This window comes from Lactuca sativa, chromosome 9, assembly GCF_002870075.4.
Source record: "Lactuca sativa cultivar Salinas chromosome 9, Lsat_Salinas_v11, whole genome shotgun sequence".
Classification (NCBI taxonomy): domain Eukaryota; kingdom Viridiplantae; phylum Streptophyta; class Magnoliopsida; order Asterales; family Asteraceae; genus Lactuca; species Lactuca sativa.
The window spans coordinates 85322875-85347859 of NC_056631.2; positions in this window are offsets into that span (position 1 = coordinate 85322875).

Below are 24985 nucleotides of genomic sequence, written 5' to 3' on the forward strand. Positions count from 1 at the left end.
GGAGTTTAGATGACGACCACGGGCTATTCTAGATAGTCTTGTGGAAACATTAGCAGGTTCGCCACCTGTAGGTGTTAATGAACTTGGGTGTTCATTCGCTATACTCCATCCCCCTCATGGTTGCCTTTTTTGACTTATATTGCTGAGGTACCCCCGAAGCATGTGTTGTCGCCCCGATGAAATATTCTTAGACTAGGTCCCTTATGTTAGTTGTCTTAGGGACATAAAGTGAGAATAACGGGAATGGGTAATTGGGTTATTGTTGGTTGGTGAAAATTAAATATGATTATTTATTGTGGGTTGAAAACCCTATATGCTCACAAGGCTCCCAAGCCCGACCCACTCAGTTTTATTTGTATTACAAGAAGTGGTGCGAGGGCATAAGATGGATGAACCATCAGTTGTTTTGTTTACAAGTCTGTATATGTATATATTTGTTGAATGACTTGTAATGTTATCGTATATGCTTATTGGTCTGTATCGGAACATGACACCCCGAGTTTTGATTATATAATGAAAAATATATTTCTTTTATGAAATGCTTTGGTAAACATTGTTTTATCATGTTTTGTTTTTGGGAAAAAATTCCGCAACTCTTTGAAATCAAAAGGATTTACTCTGAAATTATTTTAAAAGCATAAATGAAATCGGTCTTTTCTGGCCGAGATTTTGGGGATGTCACAGTTGGTATCAGAGCATTAGTTTCAGCGAACTAGGAATTTGTAGGATTTCTAGACTTAAACTTAGAATGCTAAGTGAAGTTTTGAGATGTGTGTCTGTTATGTTTTAGACACGAGCACTGGTTTATTTTAGGAAAGTTGTCTAAAATGCTTTGACGTGCTAAATGTTATATGTTGCCATATATGATATTATTTGTTCGGATCTATGGTCTGTTGCCGACCGGATCTAGAAACCTTATGTGTGTAGGATTCTAAGCGTACGTATATGATATTAGAACTAGCATGTAAACGTTTCGGAGTGGTAAGGAAGATTTGAATATCTATCATGATTGAGGATCTAATTTCACCTTATTCGGTGTGTAGATCAAAATGGTGACAACCAGAAGTGGAGTTGGAAATGCTGATGAAAACAGGAATCAACCACCAGTGATTGAGCAAGTACCTGTCGTAGCCGCAGCACCTGAGCCAATAACCATGGCTGGTGTGCAAATGATGATTCAGACGATGTTGGATCGTCAGATGGATGAAACTAGACGGTTGCTTCAACAGAATCGTGAAGAACTGTCAATTCGTGTGGAGGAGCCTGAATTAAATGAAGGGCACTCAGAAGGTGGAAACTTCAGTGGGTCTATTGGTCAAGCCAACCCACCGATAGTTAGGCAAGATAACCATGATGGAAGGAATGATGGGATGGGATGCAAGTACAAGGACTTTCTAACTTGCAAACCATCGACCTTCAATGGAAAGGAGGATCCGATTGGGGTTATGGATTGGATCTCCTAAATGGAAATGGCCTTTATGACTTGTGACTGCAGAGGTAAGTTGCAGACTATCTATGCCGTGCGTCAGTTCCGAGGTGGAGCCGTTCGTTGGTGAAACACTCTAGGGAAGACCATAAGCCCTAATGAGCCACTGTAATTGTCATGGGCAGAATTCTTGGCGTAGTTCAAGCGCAAGTTCTGTTCGGCTCAAAATTTGTTGGAGTTGGAGAACAAGTTCCTGACATTGACGAAAGGCAGCATGTCAGTTGATGAATACACTAGTAACTTCACCGATAAGATGGAGTTAGATGAGCTGACAAAGGTGGACCGGTATGCGAAGGGATTCCCATGGGAGTACGAGGTGCCAGTACGTCAGGCACTTACTCTAGAGGCAGCTATCTGGGCTGCCAAGTCTGTTGAGAACATGATAAAGGGAAGAACCACCGACAAGGTTGAGGTTGGTGAGAAAAGAAAGTTTGAGGGAACATCTGGTTCCGGTAAGAAAAGCAAAATTTTGAAATCTTATTCGAAAAAGTTTGGAGGAAAAGGAGGCGAAGCGAAGTGGTGTGATAAGTGTAAAAAAAAGCACTTTGGGAAATGTAGCGAGGATGTAACCTGCTACAAGTGTGGAAAGGTTGGACATTTTTCCAATGAATGTCCGAACAACAAAAGGATGTGTTTTGGTTGTAATGAAGAGGGCATATTTTGAAAGACTGTCCGAAGAAGAAGGAGGCAGCTAGGCCCAACATTCCACCAAAGCCGAAGGTGAGAGCCTTCAAGATGACACTCGAAGCTGCGAAAGATGAAGCTGATGTCGCTTCAGGTACCTTTCTTGTTAACAAATTACCTGCTCAAATTTTGTTTGATTCTGGAGCCAACTACTCCTTTATTTCGCATGAGTTTGGTAGAAAGCTAGCTTTGCCTATTGATAGACTAGATGATGCTTTATTAGTCGAAGTAGCTAGTGGCAAGTTTGTACCTGTTAGCCATCGTATGAAAAACATCTTAATTGATCTTAATGGGAATAAGTTTCACAAGGAATTATTGCCTATCGAACTAAATGGTTTCGACATCGTGTTGGGAATGGATTGGATTAGCGCCAATGATGCCGAAATTTTGTGCAAGAAGAAGATAGTTAAAGTAAACCCACCTGGGAAGGATTCATTTATGGTGTATGGGGACAAACGCAGAGTAAATTCTTGAATCATTTCTCTAATGAAAGCCAGAAAGTGTTTGACCAAGGGATGTACATCATATTTATCATTCGTGATCGAAGCTAAGAAGGAAAAGAAGGTGATGCAGAGTATTCCAGTGGTGTGTGATTATCCGGAAGTATTTCCCGAAGATCTTCCTGGATTACCACCTGATAGACAAGTGGAGTTCAGAATAGACTTGCTACCAGCAACCACGCCAATAGCAAAAGCACCTTATCGATTAGCACCGACGGAGATGAAGGAGCTGATGATGCAACTTCAGGAGTTATTGGACAAAGGTTTCATTAGACCTAGTTCATCGCCCTGGGGAGCTCCGGTGTTATTTGTGAAGAAGAAAGATGGAAGTATGAGAAAGTGCATCGATTACAGAGAGCTGAACAAGGCAACAATAAAGAATAGATATCCGTTGTCGAGGATTGATGACCTATTTGATCAATTGCAAGGTTCGAGCTATTTCTCAAAGATCGATCTAAGGTCAGGATATCATCAGCTAAAAGTAAGAGAGCAAGATATCGACAAGACTGCATTTAGAACTAGATATGGACACTACAAGTTCTTGGTTATGTCGTTTGGACTAACCAATGCTCCGGCAGCATTCATGGATTTAATGAATAAGGTTTGTAATCCTTTCCTTGATAAATTTGTGATAGTGTTCATAGACGACATTCTGATTTACTCGAAAAGCCAGGAGGAACATGGCAGACACTTGCGAGAAGTGTTAGAAGTTTTGAAGAAGGAGAAACTGTATGCAAAGTTCTCCAAATGTGATTTTTGGATTTGTGAAGTCCAATTCTTGGGTCACGTGGTCAACCAAGAAGGGATAATGGTTGATCCAGCGAAGATCGAAGCTGTGATGAAGTGGGAACAACCGAAAAGTCCCACGGAGACTCGAAGCTTTTTAGGATTAGCCGGATATTACCGCAGGTTTATCCAAGGCTTTTCTTCGATTGCTACTCCATTGACAACTTTGACCCACAAAGGAGTTACTTATGCTTGGAGTGATAAGCATAAAGAAACATTTAAGAAGCTAAAGAAGAAGCTATGCGAGGCACCGATACTTTCTCTACCCGATGGAGTTGAAGACTTCGCTGTTTATAGCGATGCGTCTGGGGGTGGATTGGGTTGTGTTTGGACCCAAAGAGAAAAGGTGATAGCATATGCGTCTCGACAGCTGAAAGAGCATGAAAAGAATTACCCGACTCATGATTTGGAGTTGGCAGCGGTAGTTTTCGCTCTGAAATTATGGAGACATTACCTCTATGGCACGAAGTGCAAACTTTTTACTGATCATAAGAGTCTCCAATATCTCTTTAATCAGAAGGAATTGAATATGAGGCAACAACGCTGGCTAGAATTACTTAAAGACTATGGCTACGAGATACTTTACCACCCCGGTAAAGCTAATGTTGTTGTTGATGCTCTCAGTCGGAAAGTCAATCTTGAAAGGAGAAGGCCAAGAGTGTTGAGAATTGAAGTTGTCTCGACCATTGTGGAAAGTATAAAGAAAGCTCAAGAGGAAGCTTCTGAGAAAAATGACCGAAAGGAGGAACGTTTGGGTAAAACGTTGGTGTTTGGTACAAACGGTCATGGACTGAAGGTATTCCAAGATCGTATTTGGGTACCTAAGTCAGGAGGAATTAGGGATCTTCTGATGGAAGAAGCTCACAAAACCATGTACTCAATTCATCCTGGTAACACTAAAATGTATAGGGACCTGAAACCCTACTACTGGTGGCCGACGATGAAGCTTGATGTTGCAAAATATGTGGCTGAGTGTGTGACTTGTGCGAGAGTCAAGACACAACATCAGAAACCTTACGGGAGTTTAGAACCATTGCTTGTGCCTATGGGTAAGTGGGAAGACATTGCTATGGACTTTGTCACTAAACTGCCCAGAACAAAGAATGGTCACGACATGATTTGGGTGGTCGTTGATCGATTCACTAAGAGTGCGCATTTCATAGCAGCCAAGGCGAAATGGTCTATGGAAAAGCTTGCGAATTCTTACATGAAGGAAATTGTGAGGCTTCACGGTGTTCCGTTAACGATTGTATCGGACCGTGATAGTCGTTTCACCTCAAGGTTTTGGAAAAGTCTACAAGAGGAAATGGGTACCAAGTTATGTTTAAGTACAACTTACCATCCGCAGACTGATGGTCAGAGTGAAAGAACGATACAAACACTTAAAGATATGCTGAGAGCATGTACCTTGGAATTCCTAGGTAATTGGGATGAACATTTACCTTTGGTAGAATTTTCCTATAATAATAGTTTCCACTCGAGCATTAAGATGGCACCTTATCAAGCTTTGTATGGACAGAAGTGTCGTACGCCGTCTTGTTGGCTTGAGGCTGGGGAAAAGCAGTTTATAGGACCGGAGATGGTTCATCAAACTGCTGAAAAGTTGAAAATAATTAGGGAAAGAATGTTAGCAGCTCAAGATCGTCAAAAGAGCTATGCTGACAAGAAGCGAAGACCGATGACTTTTGAAATTGGATATTCAGTTTTGCTTAAAGTCTCGCCGTGGAAGGGACTTATAAGATTTGGAAAAAGGGGAAAGTTGAGTCCAAGGTTTATTGGAACGTTTAAAGTTCTTCAGAGGATTGGGAACCAAGCTTACAAGCTCGAATTACCCGAAGAACTGAATGGAATTCACAACACTTTTCATGTGTGTTATTTGTGGAAGTTCACTGGAGAAGTTCCTGATATAATTCCAATTTCTGAATTGAGAATTGATGAGAAAAAAAGGTTGATTGAAGAACCAGAGGCAATTGTTGACCGAAAGACTAAGAAATTGCGACGCAAAATGGTTGGGTTAGTGCTTGTCCGATGGAAACACACGAATGGGCCGAATCTCACTTGGGAGACGGAGAGTGACATGTTGAGTCGCTATCCGCATTTGTTTGTTGATGTGTGATTCCGGGGACGGAATCATTCTAAGGTGGAGAGAATTGTAACGCCTGTGTTTTCGGGCTTTCCATTTTTAGCAATGTAATAGTCTAGGTTAACCTCTGTAACCCGTTTTGAAATAATAAAGATTGTATTATTTAAGTATTGTGTGTTTTGTGCTTAATTTCTTAATTATGTGGTTTGATTAATTAAGAATAAAAATAAGCGTCAAAATTTAAGTTTAAAATAAACTTAATATCTTTGAATAATGTTGTAGTAGTTGAAACGAGGTTTCCAAATATATATAGAACGCCCAAATCTGACTTCGAATGAGGAAGTTATGATTTATCTAAGTTTCTGCTTAGCGGTGTGCAGCCCGAAATACTCGATTTGAGATCGAGCGGTTTTTAGCCGAAGTAATCTAAACGAGGATCGAAGGTCTCGTTGTTGGTATCGAAGCGATAAAAATTTAGGCGAGAACGGACGTCAAACGAAGAAGTTATGAATTTATAACGAAGTTTTTCTGTCGCGGCCTATTAAAAATAAATAATAAAAATAAATTCAAAATTAGCCGACAAAGTCTAAACAAAAGTTGTAGAGCGTAGTCTCACCTTCGCGTGGATATAAAAAACGTCGAAAACGGAGTTCGTATGAAGAAGATATGAATTTACGAAGTTTATTAAATATTTTGTATTTAAATTAAATCTTTAATTCGGAGGCATTATCCGAAGAGGAGTCAGCAATCCGATCCGAAGTACGCCCCGCGTACTCGTGTACGCTCCGGGTACACCGAAGATGTCGACACTCGCAGCAAGTGGCTTCAGATACGTAAGCAATGACGTTTCGGGTAGTACGCCCCGCGTACTCCGAGGCTCCAACCTCCTATAAATAGGATCCGAAGGCAGCCGATTCTTTTGTTCATATTCTCTCTTCTCTCTCCCGTTTTGCATCGTTTTGCGTGCCAAAAATACCCCGAAGCCCCGGTATGATACTCGAGCCCCGAGGCAAGTCCCGAGATCCCGAAGATCCTGAGAAGTGCGGTTCCCGAGCCGAAGCTCTGTCCGCGAGAAGTTCAATTTTTGTGAAGATCTTCCAGATCTGCTGAGGATTACTACTTCTGCAAGTCGTAGTGCTGTCCGATCATCTTCTGATCAAGTGAGTGTGTAGTTACCTTCTTCCAACACATTATTATAAAGTATTTTATATAAAATACGTGCTATGTGTATATATTTTGTTGTTATATGTGTGAATGTATATTCACTCTCTTCTATCTCGTAGATCTGAGTTATTCTCTATGAAATATGTGTTATGTGTGTGTGCCTCATCTGTTATGTGAAATATGTGTTGATCAAAGCATGCTATACAGATTTTTATCTATGTATAAAAATGTATATTTTTATCTACTAATATGTTGGGTAGAACATAGGTAGATAGTTGGTGTGTAATAAACGGATGAGAGGACTCGTTGTTGGTTGATTTAGTCATCTTGCAGAGTTTAGATGACGACCACGGGCTATTCTAGACAGTCTTGTGGAAACATTAGCAGGTTCGCCACTTGTAGGTGTTAATGAACTTGGGTGTTCATTCACTGTACACCATCCCCCTCATGGTTGCCTTATTTGACTTATATTGCTGAGGTACCCCCGAAGCATGTGTTGTCGCCCCGATGAAATATTCTTAGACTAGGTCCCTTATGTTAGTTGTCTTAGGGACATAAAGTGAGAATAACGGGAATGGGTAATTGAGTTATTGTTGGTTGGTGAAAATTAAATATGATTATTTATTGTGGGTTGAAAACCCTATATGCTCACCAGGCTCCCAAGCCTGACCCACTCAGTTTTATTTGTATTACAGGAAGTGGCGCGAGGGCATAAGATGGATGAACCATCAGATGTTTTGTTTACAAGTCTGTATATGTATATATTTGTTGAATGACTTGTAATGTTATCGTTTATGCTTATTGGTCTGTATCGGAACATGACACCCCGAGTTTTGATTATATAATGAAAAATATATTTCTTTTATGAAATGCTTTGGTAAATATTGTTTTATCATGTTTTGTTTTTGGGAACAAATTCCGCAACTCTTTCAAATCAAAAGGATTTACTCTGAAATTATTTTAAAAGCATAAATGAAATCGGTCTTTTCTGGCCGAGATTTTGGGGATGTCACAATAATGGACTCTGCAGTTTTGTGGCGGGAAATCCCTTTTTAACCTAATCCTCAAGGAAGTGCTTGAACTGGGTTGCCTGTGGATTACCTGCGAGATTTGAAAAAGGAGCTCGTGACAATTCTGTCAAATCTATCCTAGTCCATGAGTTGAAATAATGACTATCTTTGTAAAGCTCAGAATTGCCACTCTTTCTTAGCACAATCCACATCTTAAGAGGATCATGAAATCCCCAGGAAACAATTCCAGATCTATCACCGAATATATCTCTAAACTGAACAACCTCAAGATCAGTAACAACAATTGTTGGTTCATCCCAAGAAGCATTCTGGTTAAGGTTTCTTTTAAACAGCAGCTGACCCCTCTTAGCAGCTTCTTCTTGCGCATCACATATTATTGCTGAAACATGAGGAGCTTGGCAAGGCTCCTCCTCAATGCTATTAACAACCCTTGATGTCTGAGTAGTTGGCATGGTAACTGGAAAGGCTTGAGTATGTAAATTATTTTTATATTCATCAGCAGATGTTTTATATTTTTCACTGAGGTCTTCTTCAAGCTTGTTCTTTAGCTCAAAATAACTTCAAGTCAAAAGATTGAAATGGTCTTCAAGATCAGAAATCTGCTTTGACTTTAAAGGTTTGTCTTTAAGAAGAACAACTACTTGCACACCGAGCTTTGAATTGTCAGATTGAAGTTTAGAGACTTGAACATTAAGCTTTGTATTTTCCACTTGGAGATCTGAAACACGAATATTAAGCTCAATATTCTTCTGACTGAGCGCTGACATCTCCTTCTACAACCCAGGGATAGTGAGATTGTCTTCTCCAGAACTACCATCCCCAATAGAAATACCTTTACCACGAGGGGGAGGCATTAAAAATTTCTCCTTAGCCAAATGCATGGCTAATCATGTGGAAGCAGCATCATGATCAGGTCGAGGATGAGAAAACCCTGATGGAAAAGAAGATCCACCAACTTCAAAAGTGGTGTCTGGTCCTACCGTAAAGAGCTTGGTTGTAGTAAGACTAGGATTAGTGGTAGGTGGTACTGGAAGGCCACTAACAAGATTCGCAATTAGATCACTCTGCCTTGGATCCATTCTTCTTCTTTTCAGTGGGGTTGACCAGTCTGCGTTGTAGTAAGATCACTCATAAATGGCTCTATAGTAGGAGGAACAGAAATAGGAGGAGGAAATCCAATAATCGTCTCCATTGGAGTGGAAGTAGTCGCCATGTGGTTTGAATAGGAGGTGTAATTTCAAGAACTTAATCAGGCTTCCTTGTCTCTGTCGTTGGAGGAACGACTTCATCGACGTTGTTGAAGATCGATTCAAGGTTCTCATTTATCACAAAATTAGAACTACTTGCAAGAGACGCAACAATATCATCATTGTCAAATCTGGTAAGATCAAGATCGTCAAAAGAATAATTTTTATCTCCTTCAGCTTCCGTCTCAGTTGCCACAGTCCTTTCTACATAATCACTTTGAACATAAGTAGGTATTAAATCTTGTTCTTCCGCCACATTAGCTTCACGAGTCGGAGTCTCTTCTTCTTCTTTATTCTCATCATCAGATACGGTAATAACATCATTATTTGGAGATGATTTCTCTGAAGATGTAGGCCCAGAAGATGCCTTGTCAGACGATCCATAAGACTCCAAGGACTCATTTAGTTTAGCAAACTTTCCAAATTTCTCCAGAGGATATTTTCCTTGAAAGGTAATTTTTCTTTTACGGTTCTACTTGATGAGCCCTACAGTGTGAGGACCCAGAGATTTCATATCAAGAGTAATGCCTTCCTTCACCATATCTGGAAACTGTGTATTGATAAACAATTGAATGAACCTATGATACAATAAGAAAGTATCCCGGGTTGAGGCCCTGATGTTTACCATAAACTCATCCAAGATAAATCTTGAAAAGTTGAACTTTACTCCAGCAGCAAGAGAAACGATTGCTCCAGTATTCCTCAGAGAAATTTCATCAGCTCCTGATCTTCTTCCAGAAATGCAGCTAACGAACACATGTGCCAAAATCTTCAGTATGGAGGTAAGAGCTTCTTCAAAGTTGGAGGAGAAGTGCCTTCTTACCGCATCCTCCTTAGAATTTTCTGAGCATCCTCAATCCCAATCTCCATGGGAAGTTTGGTTGGTCGTCAATCAGCAACACATTTCTGATAAAACTCTCGGTGATCACGATCTCGCGTCCTTTTACGACAGCTTTAATAGTAAAAAGACCAGCATCATCCATTTCCATCTTAGCAGTCGACCAGAACTCTGTGATCAAATTCTGGTAAACAACTGGATTCACAGTGATGGCTGATGCCAGACATCATTCCCTGAGTTCGTGGATCATCGACTTGAAGTCCGAGTGAGCAGCTGGAGGATCCGCCAAAACAATAGCCAAATTATACATGTCTGCAAATTTGAGGTTCGCCATTGATCTGCACTAAACATGCCAAGTAAGACAAGAGAGCCGAACGAGCAATAAAAATTTTAAATGATTTAATTTTGAACCCAAAATGAAACAACAAATTTTTAAAAAAAAAATTAGGTCAAGGTCAAAATTGCAGTCAACGTCAGAGTTTGCGGTCAACGAGGTTTATGGCCGTAAACCCTTGGCCGTGAACTGATGACCATTTGGGGAGTTTACGGTCGCAAACACCTTGTTGCCGTAAGCTTCGACCGTAAACTCTGAAAACCCTTTTTGTCGATTTTAGCCTTAAAAACACGATGAATCACGCAACAAGATGCATATTCTTGGTCGAAAACACATTACCTTCAAGACTATCAGATTAATTTCGCAAGATTTGATGAAAAAAATTTCGAGGAGAAAGAGTATGAGAGGGTGTTTGCGGCCGAAATCAAGAAAATGATGAAGATTCCGGCGGTAAACCCCTTTTTCTACCCACTTTTCATTTACCTGAGAACCACACAGTATAAGGCAGTCTCCAACACAATCCAACATTTAAAAAAAATTTAAAAATCTTTTGAGGATTAATATTAAAACTAAAATTAAAAATAAAATAAAATAAAATTAACTTTGCAAAATTAAAATTAATAATAATTTTTTTTAGCAGTTAACAAAATAAAAATTAAAAAAATAAAATTAACTTCAACTAAAATATACAACTTAAAAATTTAATTATTGAGAATGAATTTGTGACGCTGAGATCAAAGTTGTTGGACAGCCTTATGCCACTTGTCGGTAACCTTATTTTCACATCTTCGTCTGATCGATCGCCAGTATTGTGGTCCACTTAAACACAAAACATTTGTGACATAATTTTGGACAGTTTACCAATGACATGACACATACATATATCTAATTATAATTTTATTATCATGATTGGCCCTAATTCTTAAATAAATTTTTCTTAGGGACCATTTATCTGACGACAACCAGGGATATTATTGTCCACCTAAATAAGCAACGAGATCTACAGACAATCTGTATGTGTTCAATTTGAATTCTACTAGAACGTGTTTCCTGCTTCCTGATATGCCCCAGCCATCAAGGACTTCCAGAATACTCCTTACACCGAGTGAGCATACAATTATTAATAGAGAAGATAGATTTAGAATGCATATGCTGTACTTCTAGGTCGGATTTCTTCTAATCACGCAAAGGATGAAACATATGACTAACTGAAGTTTCAGAGGGATTGAGAAGAGAATGGTGCATATACTGTGTACCAGGTTGGATTTTGAGTCACATCGAGGAGACAGTATATGGCTAACAGATAGAAAGAATTGCATAGAGAGAGGATGCAGCGAGATAAAGTTGCATATGTTACAGTCCAGGTCGGATTTCTCGATCATGCAAAGGAGGCAACATATGACTAACAGACAGAAAGAAACAAAATAACCTTCTACAGACCTAGTTTATCGGAATTCCCCAGTCACCCCATCCAACCGGAATTAAGGATAGAGTCCGCACATCGAGGAAAAATGAATCCACAGTTCTAGATACGAGTTATATAATTTGACTGGTAGATTCCCATGTATATCTCCCTACTCAACCTATCCGAGCGTCATGATGTCTGGCTAAATGGATCTAACTAGGTCAAAGTTTGTCAAGTCCTTAAATTCATTTGGTTCAACTCTCCCTATTCAAGTCCGTTTAAAAACTTTTCGTGCCTACCAACGCATCGAGCATAGAGCGTAGACGATTCAACTAGGTACGTCACTCAGATTCAGATTGCCCGTTAGCACTTGCTAATTTCATTTCCCGTCACAACACCTACAAACAAGACTAACAACAATTTTTTTAATTTTCCGGATTTTTAATGTTTTTGGATTCTTTTTTATTATTTCTCCCCTTAAATTTGTGCATGGGTGAGAATTAAATAAAATAAACTAAAATAAAAATAAAATGCGCAAAGTTAATTTATTCTACCAAAAATAAAGATGAAGAATTAAGGGGAGACCCACAAGCACATCGAAATGAGCATTGTTAAATGACTTCGTGAGCAAATCCGCCACATTATTACCAGTAGGGACCTGTTCCAGCCGGATTAGTTAACGCTCATAACAGTCTCTGATAAAGTGAATTTTAATGTCGATGTGCTTGGTTTTAGAGTGTTGGACTGGATTTTTGGCAATTTGAATGGCGGCCTCATTATCACAGTAAATGGTGGTTTCTAAATAATTCAAACCATAATTCAACAGCTGATGATGGATCCAGATAACTTGAGAATAGCATGCTGATGCAGCAACGTATTCCGCCTCCGCTGTGGAAGTTGAGACAGTGTGTTGCTTCTTGCATTGCCATGAAACTAGCCTATCACCTAGGTATTGACACCCTCCTGAGGTTGATTTCATGTCAAGCTAACAACCTCCATAATTACTGTCAGCAAAAGTATATAGATCAAATTCAGGATTCTTCGGATATCAAAGACCCAATTTTGGGCTGCCTTTGATATACCGAAAAATTCTTTTGACAGCAATAAGGTGTGAAAGTTTAGGATTAGCCTGATAACGTGCGCATTGAAAAACTGCAAACATGATGTCAGGTCGGCTTGTAGTAAGATACATCAGCGATCCAATCATCGATTGATAGTGGGTCTGATCTACGGATTCGCCGTTAGGATCTGGAGTCAGAAGAGGTCATTCAGCCATTGGTGTTGAAGCAGATTTAGCGTCGTGAAACCCGAACTTCTCAAGAATATCCTCCACATACTTGGCTTGATGTAGCAGGATTCCGGTTGAATTCTGTTTAACCAGAAGCCCCGAAAACATGGTCATTTCTCCCAACGAACTCATTTCAAACCGTTTCTTCATTACACCTTCGAATTCTTTGTAGAGCTGCGAACTAGTCGACCCAAAGATAATGTCGTCAACATAGATTTGCACAATTATCTGATCATTCCCGACATGCTTGATAAACAAGGTCTAATCGATGGTGCCACGAGAATAACCATGCTCTAGAAAATGCTTGGTTAGAGTTACATACCATGCTCTCGGAGCTTGATGTAACCCATACAATGCCTTGTCCAACTTGTAGACATGATTAGGAAATTTTGAGTCAACGAACCCAGGAGGTTGATCAACATAGATTTCTTCCTTCACCTTGCCATACAAGAAGGCGGTCTTGACATCCATTTGATACACGGTAAAATTCATGTAAGAAGCATATGCTAGGAAGATACGAATGGCCTCCAGGCGAGCTACTAGAGCATAAACTTCAGTGTAATCAAGACCCTCAACTTGTCGAAACCCGCGAACCACCAATCGGGCTTTATTTCAAACGATAACCCCTGAATCGTCCTGCTTATTGTGATAAACCCATCGTGTGTCAAGAGACTTCTTGCCCTTTGGTAACTCAACTAACTTCCGAACACCGAGTTTTTCAAATTGATGTAGTTCCTCCTACATTGCATCTACCCAGCTGGGCTCATTAAGAGACATTTCAACATTCTTGGGCTCTATTTGAGAGATAAAGAAAGAGTAAAGACGGGTATTAACGTCTCCACTCTGACTTCTGGTTTTAACACCGTCGCCCAGCTGACCAATGATGTTATCGATCGGATAATCGCATTGAACCCTTGAAGGTATCTCTTGGCTGATATCATTGAGAGAGACAGGGAGAGTGTGAATGTTGATACCTCCTTTATTTGCTGATTGAGCCGCTCCAGAGGGCTCTGCTACAAACTCATTTGAGATAAGTTCAGGAAAGAGTAGTTCCATAAAAGTTGAAGAGGCAACGGAAGCATCATTAGGAATGAACTCTCTTTCTATATGAGTAAGTGGCGTAGTTTCAGCATCAGGAGTATCATTCTGGACTGGAGATTTAGGACTATCATGTTGCACAGATGACTCCCCCTCAGGTATAGCAGAGGACTCCCCCTCAGACGAAACTGAGGACTTCCCCTTAGATGATGAAGAGGATGCATATGGAAATCTATAGACAACTTCTTCGTCTTCATCTTCAGAAATCTTCTTTAAACCAGAAACAGATCCAGATGAGCCACTCGAAGACACCTTTATTTATTTGAACAACGATGTGTAATCAAACAACCAATCCAGACCCACTCTAGCATCCGTCTCATTTTCTTCCAACCAACGCACGTCATAAGATTCCACAATCTGTTTTGTCTTCTTATTGTAGACCCTATTGGCGGTGTGAGTAGCATACCTTACGAAGTAATAGTCATCAGCCTTGGCATTAAACTTCGGGTTGGTCTCTAAGTGAAGAAGGGTGCAAGGGCAGCCAAGTACACGGAAATGACTGACGGATGGCTTGTGACCATATAAAATCTCATATGGGGTCTGCATTTGAGCTTTGTTGATCAACACGCGATTCTGAACGTAGCAGGCAGTGTTTATCGCCTCGGCCCAAAAGAAAACTGGCAGTTTTGAATCACACAGCATCGTCCTTGCGGCGTCTTTTAATGTTCTGTTTCTCCTTTCAACAACACCATTTTGTTGGGGTGTGTGTGCAGAGCTGTATTGACGCATCATACCCTTTTCTGTGCAAAATTGATCGAGTATAGAATTCTTCAACTGTGTTCCGTTGTCGGTACGAAGCGCCTTCATCCGATTGTTAGTTTAGTTCTCAATTAATACAATGAATTTCTTAATCAAATCAGCAACTCCAACTTTGTTGGATAGAAAGAAAACCCATGTAAATTGAGAGAAATCATCAATCACAACCAGACAATAATAATTTTTGATGATGCTGAGAACATTTACTGGCCCAAACAAATCCATATGTAGCAATTGAAGCACCTGGCTAATTGAGTTGACCTGTTTTGGAAGGTGTGGTTTTCTATGATGCTTTCCTTGGGCACATGACACACACTTTTCGAACGTGATGAAGTCTTTGACAGGCAATCCATGGACCATCTCATTTTTCGCAAAATGATTCAAGTTCTTGGTGTTAGCATGACCAAGTCTTCTGTGCCACATCATTGCAGTTTGTTCGGAGATCTTGGAGAAAAGGCACGTAAATTTTTCTGGAAGATTATTATTCATATCAATGATATAGGCATTCCCATCCCTTTTAGATTTTACAAGTATCCACTCTTCTGGGACGACAAAGCCTGGCTTGAGAATCATGCATTCCTTATCAGCGAAATGCGTAGAATAGCCCTTGTCACAGATCTGAGATACACTTAACAAACTATGCTTTAGTTCGGGAGCAAAATTAACATTCTCGAAACTTAAAACCCCATTTGTGACAGTTTCTCTTTGAGTGATCTTGCCACCTTCTCCATCCGCAAAGGAGATGTATCCCCATTAAATGATTAAATGTGGTGCAGTTGGGCGATATCTCCACCCGCAAAGGAGATGTATCCCCCATTAAATGATTGAATGTGGTGTCGCTGTCGACGAACCGAGGTCTGACGACATTCCCCCGCAATTGTCCCTGCAAGATGTGCGGTTTGAATTAGATTTGGGTACCCATATCATAATTTTCTTGGGTGGTCCCGATGCCTTCTCAGATTTATTATCATTTAAAGATTTTTCAGAGGACACGGATGATAATTTGGAAGCTAATTTAGGCAACCATTGATAATTAGGTTTTCTAATAGTCCCGAGTGGTTTTGAAGTTGAATGATTATCAGTTTGCTTGAAGCATGTGGGTTTTCTAGCAGAGTTGGTTAAAGACCCAGCGCTGCTTCTTGATGAAACCGACCTTGGCTTGGCCATGCTTGGTTTTGGCAAACTGCCTGGGACTTTTTGATGAAAAACCTTGTTATGTTTTTGAAAAACGACCCGTTTTCTAACCCGATCATCTTTCCAATCAGCATTCCGGGAACGATTTCTAGAGGACTTTCTAGTTAAAGACCTTCTTCTAAATTCGTTCTGTCCTCTTGGAAATTTGAAATGTACAAACATACGATTTTGACAATTTCTAACTATGTGGCCACCAACACCACAATTGAAACAAATCTGTTTGTTATTGTTATAATTTGTACTACATTGATCAGATTTGTTTTCCATACTAACACCCTTGCTTCTCTCACTAGAACATGTACAAGAATTAGGTTGTGAGGCAAGTCAAGGTACATTAGATGGAGAAGATTGTGAAACTGGTGGTTTTTCACCTTTTTCATCACAAACATCAAAATTGCCAACCACATTATTTAAAATAGTATCAGACACTTGAAAACCATTCAAAACAGTATTAGAAGAAACAGAAACACCACAAAAACCATTGTCACTTAAAACATCAGAAAAATTATTGTCTTTATTAAAAACTAAAACTTCAGGTTCGGACTTAGTTTTAGTTTCAGAAACAGATCCTTCAACTTCGTGCTTTGACTGATTCAAGGATTGATCTGAAGTAGAAGTAAAAATGTTAGTATTTTCAACATTAATAAATCCTCCCGAAACCAAACCAGACGGCTTGCCATAAACCATAAATGATTCATTGGCAATCTTTTCTTTGGACAAAGGTTGATAATGATATGTATGATTGAATAGAGGAGGCACTTGATTAAACCCTAGACCGTTTGACTGATTTCATTTAAATTGCATGCAGTGGTCTATCATATTTACAACGACCTCACTCAATACATCAAATTTTCTAAAATCAAAATCAGCGGTTTCAAATTTGCCCTTATAGATTCAATTTCAGCCACTAGTCCAGCGTTCTGTTTCATTATATAATCATAGTTCTCGCGATTATTACTGTAGTCCTCTTGAAGTCTCCTAAATTCCTTTATTTTAGATTCTAATTGGGCTTTAAGACGTTTTTGACCTTTTCTGAGTTCGTAGCCTTCATATCTAAGGTCTTCTACTTCCCTTTTAGTGAATCATTAAGTTCATGGAGAATTTTAAGGTTCTCTACTTCATTACCCAATGTCTCAATTTTCTCATGCAGAGCTTTAACAAAATCAATACAGGCTTGAGAGCATGATGGTTGACTTACCTTGGTTGTATTAGGTTCATGAGAAGAAGATACCATCAACGCAAACTACAGCTCCATCATTTTATCTTCAGCTGCAACAATCTCCGCCGGAGCATAATCACTGACCTGTGCCAGGTGGGAATTTTTAGGTCCAAATAAGTTCAGGGCTTGCATCTCATCCTCCCAGTCGAACGATTGTGCAACGATAGCCATCTCGCTGTTTACCTGAGCACCGCTTCGACTGTTCCCAACTGCAACTATTATCCAATCGTTATTCAATCTTCTGTCTGGCTGTGGGCAATCACGAGCAAAATCCCCTGGCTCATGGCAGTTGAAACACCGCAGCTTTCCCTTGCTGAACCCAACTTTCTTGTCAGCACTCATTCCCCAGTTGTTCTTTCTAGTCTTTTTGGCAAACTGTTTGGTAACGCCCCGATCCTCAGGTATTAATTAATTAAGCATGTATGGATAAGATCTACTCGACGAGTTGGTCGACCTACTCGTCGAGTAGCAGCGGGGTGAGAACGCGTTGTTAGTGACCTACTCGGCGAGTCTACTATTGGGACTCGGCGAGTAGGAGCTGACAGCTGAAATCCTAAATCCCGGGGTTTGCAACCCTATTTAACGGAGCCTCAGCCTCCTTTCGGACTCCTTACAGTCTTTGAGAACCCTTAAAACCCTAATTCGTGTGTGTGTGCCTTGGTGCGGGTTTGAAGCTTGGAAAAGTGGATCTTGGAGGAAGGAAGCTAAGAGTGCAAAGGAAATTGAAGCAAGAAAAGAGTGGGAAGTGGGTTTTGCCTCAGCTAGCATCGTTTGAAGGTATCAAAGTACCATTCCTATTTCCTTTTCTTCCCTTTGGTTGATTCTAGGGATTTTTATGGATTTTCAAGTTGGGATGTTGAGCTACGGGCTAGATCTGAAGTTGTAACTTCAGATCTGGACCCTCCTTGGATGCTAGAGTCATAAAGTTGTTGTATTGGTTGTGCTTGGAGTCCCTCTTGGACTAGAAGCTCCATTAAGAACTTAAAATAGACATTTGGGGCCTTTATAACCATGCATGCACGTAAAGTTTGCAACTTTACGTGGTAAGTATGCTCTAGAAACTTGGATCTGTGATTTGGATCCGCTGCATGGCTCAAAACAGGTCTGCATCGAAAGAGGACTGGATGGACTCGGTGAGTCACATGAAGATGGTCATTGAACTCAGCGTGTTGGATGAAGAACTCGGCGAGTCCGATGAAGATCACCATAAAACTCGACGAGTTGAAGAACAACTCGGCGAGTCGGATGGCTTTTCCTTTGGATAGGCATGCATGTGTACCCGTCGAGTTGCAAGCAGGAAACTCGATGGGTGGCCCTTAAGGATTGATCGGGATTGGAAGGGACTCGACGAGTCACTTCGATGACTCGGCGAGTTGGAATGTGCTCCACGGACTCGGCGAGTGGCAGAGTGCACTCGGCCAGTTGAGGTCAACATGGACTGTTGACCTTGACTGAGGACTCTGACCTTGATCAGGAATTACTAAGAGGTTATGGGGTGTCTCATAAGAGTAAGAACTTATGAGTATATTATGCCATGGTTATAGGTGGTGGTGTCGGTGTCAAGTGATCCGATAGTTGGAGTTTGCATTTCAATTGGCATCTGCGAGGTGAGTTATCCTCAGTATATCGATAGGGTTTACGGCACCAAGGTCGGCCCTTTATGATTTACATCCTGGTTTAGGATGGTTGCTTTTTTATTGCCATGCTAGATTTCATCCTGGTTTGGGATGGGTGTTATGTTTTTGCTTTGTTAGAATTCATCCTGTTTAGGATGGTTGTTAAACTAGAGATCAGTTAGATCTATTTTTATGGTATGCTACATATGATTATGATCTGTTAGATCGGAATCAGGATAGATAGTATGTTATGCTTTATGATCCTTAAGGATTGGTATGTTAGTGATCTGTTAGGTCGATACTCTCGTTACGAGTGCAAATCTATGATTGATGGTCAATGAGCCAGATATGTTTTCTATGTGTATATGCCAGTATATGATAGTATGCGTACATGGTTAGTTGCTTGTTGGTTGGGTTGAGGAGGTCCTGCTTTGTGCTGAAGGCCAACACACCCTCTAAGCGGCCCTGGGAGACTGTAGGCCCACGGGGCGGACCAGTCATGCCGAAGGCTCGGGATAGATTCAGATAGACTGTAGGCACAGTAGGGCGGACCAGTCCGACCGATGGCCCAATATGTATGTTGTTTGATTGATCGTTATGGCTGTGGTTTTTGTCAGTTTGGTGTTGGTATTTTGGGGGTAGCTCACTAAGCCCTCTGGCTTACATTTTTCAGTTTATTGTTTCAGGTACTTCAGGAGAGCGAGGGAAGGCGAAGGCGTGAGCGTACCGCTCCTCATCCTCATGATCTATTTTGGGACACTCTGATGATAAACGAATTGGAAATGTTTTGTAAAAACAATTACTATTTGACTCTTTTGTTAATATTAAAAGTTTAAATTTGGCGTAAATTTTTGGATGTTACATGTTATGCCCTAAAAACTGCCATGGCAATTTGCCATGTAATATCCATTTCTTCAACGTCTAAAGGGTGAATTTGATCAAGATCAACCAATGATAGTTGGGGTGGAAGATCCCCGGCTACGAGTGCTTTGTAGCAATTGACAAGCCTTGTAGCAAGCACTAGATTTTCATCACCCTCCTTTCCTCTTGAAGAAGAAGCCACATTGGAGGATGAAGCAGCTTGAGTAGCCACATACGATTCGTTCGATGAAAAAGGCATGGCTGATGCAGAGGAAGCTGATGGAGTGGGGAAGTTCTGAACCTGAGCTTGCTGAGTAGCAAATGATTGACCTGTAGAAGGAAAGGAAAAGGATGAAAGAGCATTGTTAGTAGAGATTCCAAGATTCGCAGCTGAGTATGAGTTCACATGGTTGATCTCTCACTGCTTGTCATCAATATCACAGGCCTTGATGACAGTCATCACTTCAGCAAGAGAGAGCTGACTAAGATCCTTAGTCTTCTTTATGAAAACTACATTCATGTCCCAAGACCTTGGGAGAGCATTCAGTAGCTTCTTGTTTATCTCTGACTTTGCGTAAGTAATCCCTGCTACAGTTATTTCAGTGTTAAGAGATGTGAACCATTGCAGCTGTGCTTCAAGAGTTTCTCCAAGAACGTAGTTAAACATATTGAAACGTTGTCGCAACATATCTTGGCGACTCTCCCTCATATCTTTGTTCCCTTCATAGACCTCAATTAGGGCTTCCCACAAAGCCTTAGCAGAAGTGTACTCCCTGAAACGTTGAGCAATGTCTTGAGATAATGCCATGATCAAGGTGGCCAAAGCCTTTTCTTGCTCTTCAACCTTCTCGAAGTCTTCATTAGTGTAGTTTTCCATCTTCTTGTCAACCACTTGGCCTGCAACAGTAGTGGTTATTCTGACAGGATTCTTTATTATGCTTCTCCAGATTTTGAAGTCCTTCATTTTTATGTACTGCTCAATTCTATACTTCCATTCTGGGAAGCCTTCAGCGGATAAAAGTCTAGGAATTCGGGTGGTTGTGCCCATAACTGAATCCAACTCGTGATGATTTGTTTGACCTTGAGAATCCATTATCTTTATTTAATTAATATGAGACAGAAATTAAATTATTTATGATTAAATTAAGCTTGTGGTCAAACACAGTCAAAATGCAATTTATTGCCGTAAACAGAGTTCACGGTCAGATAATAGTTTACGGCCGTAAACTCTAAGTTTATGGTCGAAAGGAGTTCACGGTCTAAAGTTTACGGTCCAAGAACAATCAGTTTTCAGTTTATGAATATTCCTTATTCACGGCTCATGAATGCGATTTACGGTCCAAGAACCTTAACGAGTTTGCAGCCGTAAACGGTGATTACGGCCGTAAGCTCAGGCTGAAAGCTTTGAATCTTGTAGTTTTTCGACGAAACTAAAAACCCTTTTTGTAGAAATCATGAGCTTTAGTCTGAAGACAATGAAAACTCGCTCCAAGATCGATTGTAGAGTGCCTTTGACGCTGGTTCCACTCTGATACCAATTGTAAGGTCATGGGAATGGATCTTACCAGTGATCAACTGCAAACACAATCTAATAAAAGAGAATAAGAGTAGAAAAGAAAATAAATCAAGCTTGCACACGTTCTATTACTGAAAACGTCTGGTACAACTCGATATACGACCGTGAACTACTAGGCATCAACTACAAAACACGACCGACTAACCCTCTATATATAGGGAACCACGACCGGAAACAGTTTACGGCCATAAACTCATTACAGACTCGTAAACAAACAGCAAACCTACCAAAATACTCTATCAACCAAAAACCACTATTACAGTTCAAAGCCTAGACCAAACCACTAATTGGGTCCTTCAAAAAACAAATTTGAAGAAAAGTGACTCAAAGAAAAAAGTTATTTTGAAATCTGATTCAGAACTCAAAAATATTTTCTCAAATCAAAATAACGAAGAAAAGGATTTTATTACGAGCTTAGCGGCTTGTCTTGTCACCTGACTGGGAGGAAGTCATTACTATGAAAATTTCGGTGTTTGAAGGATGGAGGAAGAGTGAACTTTGGAAACAATGTGACCACTACTAGAAAAACAGCCTTTTACGACGCTCATTGCGCGTTGTAAAAGGCTCAGACGAAGTGCAAATGCGCGTCAAGGAAGGCCCTGTCATAAAGAGAGACGACGCGCTTTTTGCGCGTCGTCTATAGACGACGCGCATTCACGACGCTCATCTACGACGCGCAATTACGACGTGCGTTTACGACACGCAATGCGTATCAAGGAAGGCCCTGTCATAAAGGAAGACGACACGCATTCGCGTGTCGTAACCTTACGACACGCGTGTTTATGACACGCAATGCGTATCAATAAAGCCCCTGTCAAGAAAGGCCATGTCATAAATGAAGACGACACACATTTTTGCGTATCATAATTTTTACTGTTTAAAAAAAATATTATTTATAGATTTACTAATTTTCAAATTAAATAATACTTTAAAAATCTCATAATACAAAATAAAATACAATAAATAACAAAGATAATTCATTTCACTATTATGTCAAATACAAAAATTTATTCCAAAAGTGAGTAAATATTATAAAAAATGAACTCATTTATATACAATTGCATCATCTAGCTTACTATGTGCCAACAACTCTCTGTGTGTTTACTTTTGCTTGAGTCTCGTTTCCTCCAAAGATTCTAGCCATGCCAAAATATCATATCTTGAGTCTCGTTTCAAGAACCAAAATCACCTTCAATCACCTAATTAAACTCTAGATCTTATGTTGTTTGAAAGAAATTGGTGTTTGTAATCTATGAACAAAAAACGCAAAGACCAAGGTTAACGTTTGCTATGTAGAAAGCACAACTGGACATATGAATATATAATACGCAACATAAACATTTTCATGAAAATGATATAGACATATAAGTAAGAGTGATGATATTGATACCTTAATTACGCCATTTAATTTATATCAATAAATGATAATAACAAAAATAAAAACTGAATCAAAATTCAAACCAAACCTGTAATTAGAGGTTGCTGCTGCTACACAAGACTAGGAGGTCCAGCTTGAACACCAACATGAGGCATGGAAAGATTAGCAGTTCTTGAGAGTAACCATTAATTAGTACACCTTTTATTTTTTATACTAAAAGAAAGACCAATTTGATAGCAGATTAGCAACAATGTAACTTGATAACAAAAAAATACACAAAGAAAAGGAGCCACAAATGGTAACACAAAGTACATAATTTATTATTGTTTCTTACCATTTCCAAGGCTCTCCATGTAGTTTCATCAACAGGGAAGAGTTGAAGTTTAAGTTTCATTGAAGACTATATATTTTGATGAAAAATTGGCATAGGGGGGATGATACTTTAGGTTTTGGGAATAGGATTCGAACCCATGTCTCCTGAAAGCCAAGATTAAATATTAAAAATTAAAGGAAATAAAAGTGTGAGTTTATTATTTGGTCAATTGGGTCAACTCACCACCCTGATCCTGTACAGTGTCAGCTAATTTATCAGCATATTTGATAAAGTTGGAATTTCTCACAGGTGGGAAGCACCATTGGTAATGATTCAGAGAGTTTGAATGAATTCAAAAAATGAGAAAAGTTCCAATCCCTTTAACACTTTTTTCAATCTAACATGTCAGTTTCAACAACATTAACTATAAGGGTAGAATTGTCTTTTTAATGTATCAGGGGCATACATGTAATTTTTCATTATTTGGTTGTTATGAAAAAAGTTAATTAGTTTATTTCTATTTATGTAATAAGTTCTGTAATGATTCAGAGAGATTGAAATAAATTCCGAAATGAGAAAAGTTTCAATCCCTTTCAATCAAACAGTAATCGGAAAAAATTAAAGACAATTCAAACTTTGCAAATGTTTTGTAGATGAACCATTTTGATGAGTAGCTGGATAAACATACCTCTGGGTTCTGGGTTTCAGGCCAAATTAAAAAGTCTTCACCAACCCATGACCTAACAATAGTCAAATTAAGTCTTTGACAAATCTCCATGTATATTACACTAAGTAAAATCGTTGCCAAAAAGGTAGTTTATATATATAAGCTATTAAGATTAGGTTCAAAATTCAGATCTGAAGCAAGTTTATAATATGAAAAAAGACGAAAATATACCACTGCCACATTTAGAGCTTAAAACAGAATGCAAGTATGAACATTTTGAATCGTGCGGTTTTTTCTGTTACTTCCAGGATGCTTGCAGCTGCCCTTGCCACTAGTCTGCAACTCTTTGAAATCAGGAAATCTTAAATGAGCAAGCTTGGACTTGAATGTTCGTGGTGGTACAACTGTTGCCCCAGGAGCCCATAATGTCTTTAATAAATCTCCAAATGCCATTCCAATCTCACCCTGTCATCATACCCATAGGCCATAGCCATAAAAAATCAATAATCTTCTACTGTTTGTTTGCTGCTATAACTATTCTTGCAGAAATACAAATGAACAAAACCAATCATTTTTAATCTTTACAAATTTGCCACTCATTTTTAATCTTTACAAACAACCAAAAAGCAACCAACTTTAACTAAAGAAAAATCAAACCCTACCCTCCAAATGCATCCAAAAATCAAGAACAATCACCATTAATATCAAAGCATAAAAGTTACCAAAGTGGACCCACAAAATAAAAACAAGATTATAAGTTTTTAACCTACCTGAGTATCATAGGCATATGGTAATTTGATAATGAACGAATGAGCATTTGACACACGTGCAGCTTCTTCAATCTCACCCATGTATGCATCGGGTCGACCCAAGAGGATATTTTCTTTAATGGTGGTTGCAAAAAGTGCAGGTTCTTGGCTAACTAGACCAATTTGTTGCCTTAACCATCGCAAATTCAGACCTTTTATGTCATGCCCATCAAGCATTACTTGTCCTGTGTTGAAATTAAGCAAGATTAAAGGTATTCATGTTGTACTATCTGCATTTTTGATGGATCAAGAAAGTATCCAGATGGTAAAAAGAGAATTAGCTTTTTGAGATTGATAATAAGTTCTTGAATTTGGCTTTCAAATTCATCCAACACCCAGATGCAAGAACATGCATGTCTTTTTTATTTTTTCGCTTCAGTTTGTCCAAATATAACAACATTCAGATTATAAAACATTAGAAAGATTAATTTTTTTTGAAGTTTGCTCTAAAATATTGATAGTCAGATTAAGAAACAAGAAAAATATGGATTTTTTCCCCAAAAAGAAAAACAAATTAAGCAAAGATTCAGAAATACCCAGATAGAAAATTAGAGGAAAAACTGATGTATTTCTTAAAAATCGAAAGAAACATGGAAAAAATGATTTTTTTTCCTTGATCCAAATAGGAAAAAAAAAAAAATAGGGGACGACT